Raw genomic sequence first — 9,690 nt, 5'->3', positions numbered from 1 at the left:
AATCTGCACACTTTGTGCTCTTGGCCTTTCTTTTCATAGCCTAGAGGTTGTTCAATGTAAACCTCTTCCATTAACACTCCATTTAGGAATGCTGACTTCACGTCCATTTGGTAAACTTTCCACTTGTTTTGTGCTGCTATGGACAACACTACTCTCACTGTTTCCATTCTTGCAACTGGTGCAAAATTTTCCTCATAGTCTCTCCCATACTGCTGCTTGTATCCTTTGACAACAAGTCTTGCCTTGTGTCTTTCTATCTTGCCTTCAGCATTACTCTTGGTCTTGTAAACCCATTTGACTCCAATGACTTCTTTTCATTTTGGTAGTTCAACCAAATCCCATGTCTTGTTTCTTTCTATGGAATTCATCTCCTCATCCATAGCTTCTATCCATTTTTTATCTTTAATTGCATCTTCGAAATGAATAGGGTCATCAACATGAAAATACAAAGCAAACAAGGAATTCATACCTCCATCATAAATGTCACTTAAATTTCTGAATTTCTTACCTCTTTCATTTGGTGTGCAAGTGCTTGAAGACGCACTTGAATTTCCTCCTTGTGGTGTGCTTGGAGAAGCACTTTCATTTCTCCTCAAGGGTGTCTCTTGCTGCCCTTGTGTTGGCGCTCCTGTTTGGGGATGTATTTCAGCCATCTCTTCATCAACTTCATCATGAGACAAACAGTTTTTAACATTCATTGTTTTCTCTATGCTTCCATCCCAAGCTTCCTCCTCAATGAACTGAACATCTCTGCTCAAAAAAACTTCTTGGTGGATGGGATATACAACCTGTAAGATTTGGATTCCTCACTGTATCCAATGAAAATACATTTCTCCCCTTTTCTGTCCAACTTCCTCCTTAGTTGATCTGGGATGTGTGCATAAGCCACACAACCAAAAACTTTCATGTGGGTGACTCCTTGCTTTCTCCCACTCCATGCTTCTTCCGGCACTTTGTTCATCACTGCTTTTGTAGGGCACCTATTCAAAATGTATACTGCACAGTGTACAGCTTCAGCCCAATAATCATTTGGCAAATGCTTTGCCTTTAGCATACTCCTCGCCATATCCATGATTGTCCTGTTCTTCCTTTCAGCAACTCCATTTTGCTGCGGAGTGTACCTAGCTATAAATTGTTTGTGAATTCCATTTTCTCTAAAAAACCGTAGGAATTCTTTAGAGATATACTCACCTCCTCTATCAGTCCTTAAAACTTTGATATGCAGCCCGCTTTGGTTTTCCACAAGTGCCTTGAAATTTTGAAATTTTTCAAACACTTCACTTTTGTTCTTTAGAAAATAAACCCAAGTTTTTCTGGTGAAATCATCAATGAATGTTAGAAAATATTGGTTGCCTGCTAGTGATGGAGTTTGCATCGGTCCACATAAGTCTGAGTGGACAATCTCTAAGGGTTCCTTTGCCCTTATGCTTTTCCCTGATGGAAAACTTTCTCTGTGTTGTTTCCCCAAGATACAACCTTCACAAAGGCTGGCTGGTTTCTCTATCAATGGTAATCCTCTTACCATTCCTTTTCTATTCAACAAGTTAAGACCTCCAAAGTTGAGATGTCCAAATCTCAAGTGCCATAACCAATTTCCATCCTTTGGTACGCTTTGGAAAGCCTCTTGGGTAACTGCTGCAATTACTTCTTTGTTTTTCAAATCTGCCTTTATTCTAAGAGGGAACATCCTGTTCCTCGTCATCTTCACTTCAGCAATGCATCGTTTGCGGGGTGCTCTATCCATGATGGTGCATACATCATTCACAAAGAAAACATTGTACCCCTTTTGAACAAGCTGTCCAATACTCAAGAGGCTACATCTCATTCCAGGAACATAATAGACATCTGTTATGGTTTTCCTTTCACCTTTCTTTGTAAATATTTTTACTTCTCCTTTTCCCATAACAGAAATTTTACTATCAGTTCCTAGTGTGACTTGTGATTTCACATTTTGATCTAAAGCAGAAAACAGGGCTATGTTTCCTATCATATGGTTACTACAACCGAAGTCTAGAAACCATATATCTTCACTGTTTGTTTCAGCCATATTACAAGCTAACAGCACATTATCTTGGCTGATATTTTCTCTAGTGATATGTGCACTAGATCTATTACTCATATCATGTTGCTTCTTCCTACATTCATTTGCATAATGCCCATATTTTTTACAGTAATAACATTGGACATTGGATTTTTCATACCTTTGTCCTTGAGCATGATGTTGTCCACTTTGTTGGCTGCTGCCTTGACCTTGGTTCTGATTTGGATTGTTGCCTCTTCCTTGAGCATTCTCTAGACTATTCCTTCCACCTCTGTTTTGGCTTCTACCTCTTCCTCTCTTGTTTCCTCTGCCTTGACCTCTTCCTCTTCCTAAGGACATCTGGGTCTTGAAGGCTTGCTCTAGAGATGAATTTTCATTTCTACTCAACCTCTGCTCATGTGTTATCAATGATGCATGAAGTTCATCAACTGAAAAGTTTGAGAGATCCTTTGTCTCTTCTATGGTGGTGACAATCACATCAAACTTTGAGGGTAAGATCCTCAATAGTTTCTCCACAATCCTCCTTTATTCAAGAGTTTCTCCATGAGACCTTATCTGTGTCACCAGACCAATCACATGTGTGAAGAATGAGTCAATATTATTTGACTCCTTCATGCATAGATTCTCAAAATCTCTCCTCAGCAACTGTATTTTTGTTGTCTTCACTTTCTCCATGCCATGATAGGTTGTCTTGAGAGTTTGCCATGCTTCTTTGGATGTCTTGGCTGCTGCTATCCTTGGAAACACACTCTCATGCACTGCCTGATATAGAAATACAAGGGCTTTAGAGTCCTTCTTCCTATTGCTCTTCAACAGATCTTTCTTTGCCTGTGTCAAGTTATTAAACTCTTCTTCATCTGCTGGCTCTTCAAATCCATATTCAACAAGTTCCCATAAATCTTGTGAGGCAAACAGGGCTCTCATGGTTATTACCCAATAGTCATAGTTTTTCCCATTAAATTGTGGGAGCTAAGTATTAAAAATACCCATGCTAGTGCTGGCGCTGGTGCTGGCCATTCCTTGCACTCTCAGCTATGCTTCAAATATTTGACTGTGTATTTAAAAATACTGATTGTTTCTTCAGCAGCAACACAAAAAAAAACTTTGAGAAATACCTGGATCCTTTCTTGATTGAGTCTTCACTCTGCTGGAGAAGCTGCTGCAGCAAAAGAACCTTCCTTCAACTTCTTTGACACCTTCAAAGAGCCTGGACAAGCTCTGATACCACTGTTGGGAATTTTTCTGGTAAAATTCCAAAAACAAATTAATTGAACACAGAGACAATGCTCTGTTTATCTCCAGGATCTTAACACAGGGAAGCAAAAAAAAATTCTCCTGAGAACAGAGTTTCAACAACACACATAAAACTTTCTATTCATTAATAAACTACCTGTTACATATTTCTTCCTCTCTCTCAGAGGAATTCACCAAAAACATTTCAACAAAAAAAATTACTCTGTCTCCTCCTGAGATTTTACACTGCTGCGTGTAAAAATCTCTTTTACATTCGCTGCTGTAAAAAAACAAAATCTTACATTTACTGCTGTAAAGAAAAATTTCTTTTACATGTGTTGTTGCCCATTACATTTCGTTTCTTCAACAACAAATATCTTCATGCTGCTGCATTTTTCATATTCACACTGTTGTGTGTTTTTCACAATACATATGCCGCGCACACCAAAAAAACATAACAATGCATTCGTTTTTACTTGTCCCGTAAAAACTACACCCATGAATAAAATTAAAAACAATATAATTAAAAATACTATATGTTATGCCCATACCTCCGTAAGTAAAAAAACATTAAAATTAAAATCTTTTACCTACAATCTACGAACATAATAAATTCATTAAATTGACAAGCCGGCGATCAAACGAAACTTTTACTCCACGCAATGGTATGCAACTCTGGGTTAATCGAACGGACATCCACCATCCTTTCAATCGAATGGTTCGGAACAATATCGGACGCCCCTTATTTGCTGAACGTTATGTCCCGATGAAAAGCTATTTTGAAAACGTACAGAGGGCACACGTCAAAAAGTGATTGCATCGAGTGAGTTTGAGGGAATACCACTTTCTCAGCAAAAGCGATCCGATGAGCTTGGCAGTTTTCTGGAGTAGTTTCACGGTTGTTGTTTTAATGCTGCTGCACGGCGGTTGAAAGTATAATTTCAACACCCCATCCTCGGTGTTGTATGCATTAAATACAAATTCATTGTAATGGTTTTCAAGTTCCATGGTTGTGGCCCAACTGTGGGCGGTGTTAATGGTGCGGGGGAGGTCACGAGTTCAAACTTGCCTCCGCTCGTTCCACACAAAGGTTTTTGCCACTCGTTTAAATTGAAAATTTCCCACTGGTTTCGAATTATGATAAATGACATTGAAATGCGGCATTATAATTTCAGACTTTGGATTTACCATAACATATCATTTGACATTTAAATTTGAATTTTAATTATATATATATATATATATATAATTAAAAACAAATTCTAATTCCACCTTGGAGCCAACTAGCAATTTCACCTTCTCTGAGCCAAACTTGCGAATCCAGAGATGACACTTGTCATATCCCCATTGGGCAAAAACTGAAGAAGATTCCGACTAGACTGTTGACTAGACTGCCATGTCATCATTTTGTCCCATTCTGCAATTTTTTTAGCTGTTTAGGAAAACGAACAGCAGGCCTTTTCTCCTTCATCTGAACAAAGTTTTCAGCGAAACGAATTGCGTTGCGACCTTGTTGACGAGATAGACATATTCATATAGTTTTTGAGCCAATCTAAAAACTTTGATTTTTGAGCTAAATATTGAGCACCTGATCAATGATCCCCAAATTTGACGCCAACTTTATCAATGAGATCGATTGGATGTCACATATCATCGATGATTAAAATAAATTTATTCTTTTTGAGCAATTTTGGCAATTTCATCCTCCTTTTATAAATTTAAGTGATAGTTATATTTTGTTTTAGATTAATACTCGTAAAAATTTGCAAGTTCAATTTGAACATGTTTCCAAGTTTAATTTAAACATGTTCTCTCTAAATTATATGATGATAGTATAAAGGTTATATCTGAGTGGATTCATTTTTATATCTTTTTTCTTAAAGTACCCTTGTTAAAGGACTCAAAGCCATCTTCCACACAAAATTAAGAATATAACCTAGACTTGATAATGGATCATTTAACAAAAAGAAAAAAAAAACACTTCAAAAGGTGAATTCTCTGCCTCATTATGTCATATGTAGTTGTAATTATGATGCACATATAAAATGCTAGCATTACATGTCTTCTAATACGTCTGATTTAAAATATGTGGTGTGATTTATTAATCTATATATGACTGTTCTCTATTATAATTGACACTTCATGTGTATAAAACCAAGTTTTACATTAGATAGTCTTAAAACTTGTCTACTTGGTGGGCTATTGCAATTTTTAAAAATATCCTCAAGAGACATTAGAGGTATAAATTGAGCCTCAAAAAAAAATAGTAAAATAAGAATTACAAATTTTCAAAATGAAAAAAGTGAAATTACTTTTTTAAATAATATTTTCTATTTGTACATAAATTTGATTGAGATCCTTAAACCAAATTATTCAAATTGTACAAAAAAAATGTAAACGATTTACAATGAAGTGATATGTACACAACCAACACACTTAAGAAAGAATCCATTAATTTAGATAATTCTTAATACTTAACATTGGACATAATAGTAAAAGGTAATTGCTATCTTATAATTAACTCCAATAGTGCACTTATTGGCATGAACAACATTGATAAGTGACATAAAAGTAAAGTTGACATGCTACCAAATTAATTGGGTGCAATATATATATGTGTGGCGCGCGCGTGTGTTCCATGATGATACTAATAATAATTGATGTGCTATCAAGAAAGTGGCATACCAAATCAACCATTAGAGTTGGTATGCTAAAGATTGATCACTTAAATGTTGAGGACTATACAATTATTATATGTATGTGTAGATGGGATCATTGTTAAACATGTACAAAAGTTATATATAAATTTGTAATGATCAGAATTATATTTAGTTGAATGCATGATTTAAAAAGTTATAGTCATAAATTAAAATTTTCATAATTCACATATCAATTCATGTAATTCTGTTTTATGCATTCAATTTAATGTTAATAGTAATTTAATTTAATAATAGTAATTCATATCCTATTCGTGTACATTGAAGTTAATAATTAAAAGAAATACATTCAAATTAATAATAATAATAATATTTAATATTTCTTTATTAATAATCATTTAATATGTTTGTATGTAACTTTTTATATAAAATATAATAATAATAAATCACATAATTATTTTATATATTCAATTTATTAATAATAATATATTATTATTATTATTATCTTTAATAATGATAACTTTAGATTTTATATTTTAATTATCTTAATCCTAATTTTAAAAATATCAATTATATATTTTAAGTATACAAATATATAGAGATATAATTCCATATATAACCTTTAATAAAACGTAATTCATAATTGCCATTACCGTTCAAATCAATTAACTAAATTTCATATATATAAATATAATATAAATAAAATATAAAATTATAATTTGAAAAACTTGGTTCCATTTCATACCCATTTTATGACATTACAATTTGTAACTACTTTTTAATTAAGATATGACATTACAATTTGCAACTATTTTTTCATTAAGAATTTCAATCTTCATGGATTTTGATTCATTAATTTGTTATATGGTGTAATAATTATTTATATTTCATAATTAAAATTAACTAGTAGAAATCTCATAAATAACTAACAAGATCTAGTATAATTATTAGTATAAAAACAATTCCAATGGATAGTTTACTTGATTGAATTCTTGTTGCTAAGTGTTTTACTTATCGGGAGGTCACGAGGTCCAATCTCCTCGACGTCTTTGGGGTTAGGCCTTGCTAGCTTTAATAGAACTATTAGTAGAAAGACCTAATATTAGTCTCACCTATCGGAAAGTCATGAGGTCAAATCTCCTCAATATCTTTAGGGTTAACTTTGCTAATTTGACATATGAGTAAATCCAAGTAACTAACAAACTTTAATAAAACTATTAATATAAAAACCTAATATTATAATTTTTTTAAATACTAATTTATGAAAATTCTATTATAATAATTATCCACGACAAATTCTCATTCAAAATAACTCTAGAAAACAATAAATCATAACCAACATATCATTCATATATATATATTAAATCATAATCAACCTATCATATATATATATATATATATATATATATATATATATATATATATATATATATATATATATATATATATATATATATCATAAACGAGAAATGCGTAAAAAAATATTTTTTTCCTTAAACCTGTACATGTTTCAAATAATGAAATTTTATTATAAAAATTGAAAGTAGTAGCGTGCACATTCAAAGTATACAATGTGAGTGTAAGAAAGAGTATATATTAAATAATTTAACACAAAAAAGGTAAACAGGAAAACTACACCGCACATCAATTTTATATATATATTTCACATAATATGATTAACTTCATTGAAATTTAAGTCAAACATGTTATACATGACTTACGCAACACATGTGACTTATGCATGATACATTAAGTAAAGTGTGTCAAAATGGTCCTGTTCGGATGGTATCGGAGAGCCAAATATCCCATGCCAATTGGAATGTGTCTCCTTATTTGTCCATATGCTGACATCTGTCATTTTTACTTGCCAGATCTCTTCACAGGCTTTGAAACTTGAACGGATGGACTATCCAAAGCAGAACGATTTATATTCATTCTTCCTCAGAAACAATATTGTGACTGGAAGAGGAAAGTTATGTTACAATATTTAGTAATAGTAATGCATTCAGATGGTAAGAACTGGTAACAAAAAATAAAAATTGCAGATTATGAGCCAAGTTTCCAAGGCAGAAACTGAAAATTGTGACTGGAAGAGGAAAGGTATGTTGCAATATTTAGTAATAGTAATGCATTCAGTGACAGAGAGAGAGCAGCTACGCACAAACACAGAACAAGAAACACATTCAAGACATCTGAACGCTTGCTTCATTCACAGATCAAACAGATATATATACATGCTACAGAAGTCTCTGGAGATCATTAGAGTCGGTGGCTTGCTGGAGAAGTTTCCCCATTGTCAATGTATCCGCCGACTTCATTAAATATAACTGCGGCTTTCTAGATTCAGCATTTACTGTTTCTGTTGAATTTTAGTGGCAGGTAGTTGGAATTATTCATGGTTTCTAACACTCCCCCTTAATTTCAACTACATACAATAAACAAGACACTATACTCTTAATTGTCATGCCTGCTGGTCTAAGTCTCAGCTAGGCTTACAAAATTTGGATTTTCTACAATGTACAACATATTTCTACACATTTCAAATTTAGCCTTTCCAAGAGGCTTGGTGAATATGTCAGACACATTTTCATTTGTATTACAATATGATAAGTCAATTTCTTTTGATTGCAGTTTTTCTCTTACAAAATGATGTTGTGTCTCAATGTGTTTTGTCCTTGCATGATATATAGGATTGTTTGCCAATTTGATAGTGCTTTGATTGTCACATCTGATTACTGTAGGTGCTTGTTGTGTTTCTCCAACATCTTCAAGGATCCTCCTAAGCCATATTGCTTCACAGGTTGCACTGCATAATGCTTTATATTCAGCTTCAGTAGATGACAATGAAACAGTTGGTTGTTTCTTACTGCTCCATGATATTGGTCCTGAACCAATATTGAACACGTATCCAGTAGTGGATTTTCTATCATTTGGATTTCCAGCCCAGTCAGAATCAGAATAACCTGCCAATTCAACATCAAATTCATCAGTATACATAATACCAAAATTAAGTGTTCCTTTCAGATATCGAAGGACTTTCTTTGCTGCTTTCCAATGGCTTTCACAAGGCTTAGTCATGAACTGACTAAGTATGCTGACAGAATATGCTATATCTGGTCTGGTAGTGGTGAGATAGTTCAAACTTCCCACCAATTGATGGTACATAGTTCCATTCACCTCTTTGGTTCCATCATCACTGCACAATTTGACATTCTGTTCTAAAGGAGTAGATGTTGCCTTGCATTCAATCATATTGAATCTTTTAAGTATTTCCCTTGTATATTTGCTTTGTGTGATCAATGTCTTACCAGGCTCCCTCCAAACTTCAAGACCTAAACAATAATGCAATTCACCAAGATCCTTCATCTCAAATACATGTGACAATTGATTTTTAATTTCTTCAATCAACTTGCATGCATTTCCTGTTATGATTAGATCATCAACATATACAGATATCAAAGCAACATTCTTGTCTTCATCTTCCTTGATGTATAAATTAGGATCATTCTTGCTTCTTATAAAACCTTTCTCATAAAAGAAAGAATCAATTTTCACATACCATGATCTTGGTGCTTGTTTCAAGCCATATAAAGCTTTCTTTAACCTGCAAACCAGATGCTCTTGTCCCTGTTTTACAAACCCTTCAGGTTGAACTAAATAAACTTTTTCTTTTAACTCACCATTCAAAAATGCAGATTTGACATCTAATTGGTGCATTTTCCAATTATATTTTGTAGCTAATGCAATCATAATTCTAAT

Source organism: Pinus tabuliformis, chromosome 8 (genome assembly GCF_031772625.1).
Source record: "Pinus tabuliformis cultivar Carrire ecotype Pingquan chromosome 8, CPIR1, whole genome shotgun sequence".
Classification (NCBI taxonomy): domain Eukaryota; kingdom Viridiplantae; phylum Streptophyta; class Pinopsida; order Pinales; family Pinaceae; genus Pinus; species Pinus tabuliformis.
This window is presented reverse-complemented; position numbering follows the sequence as displayed.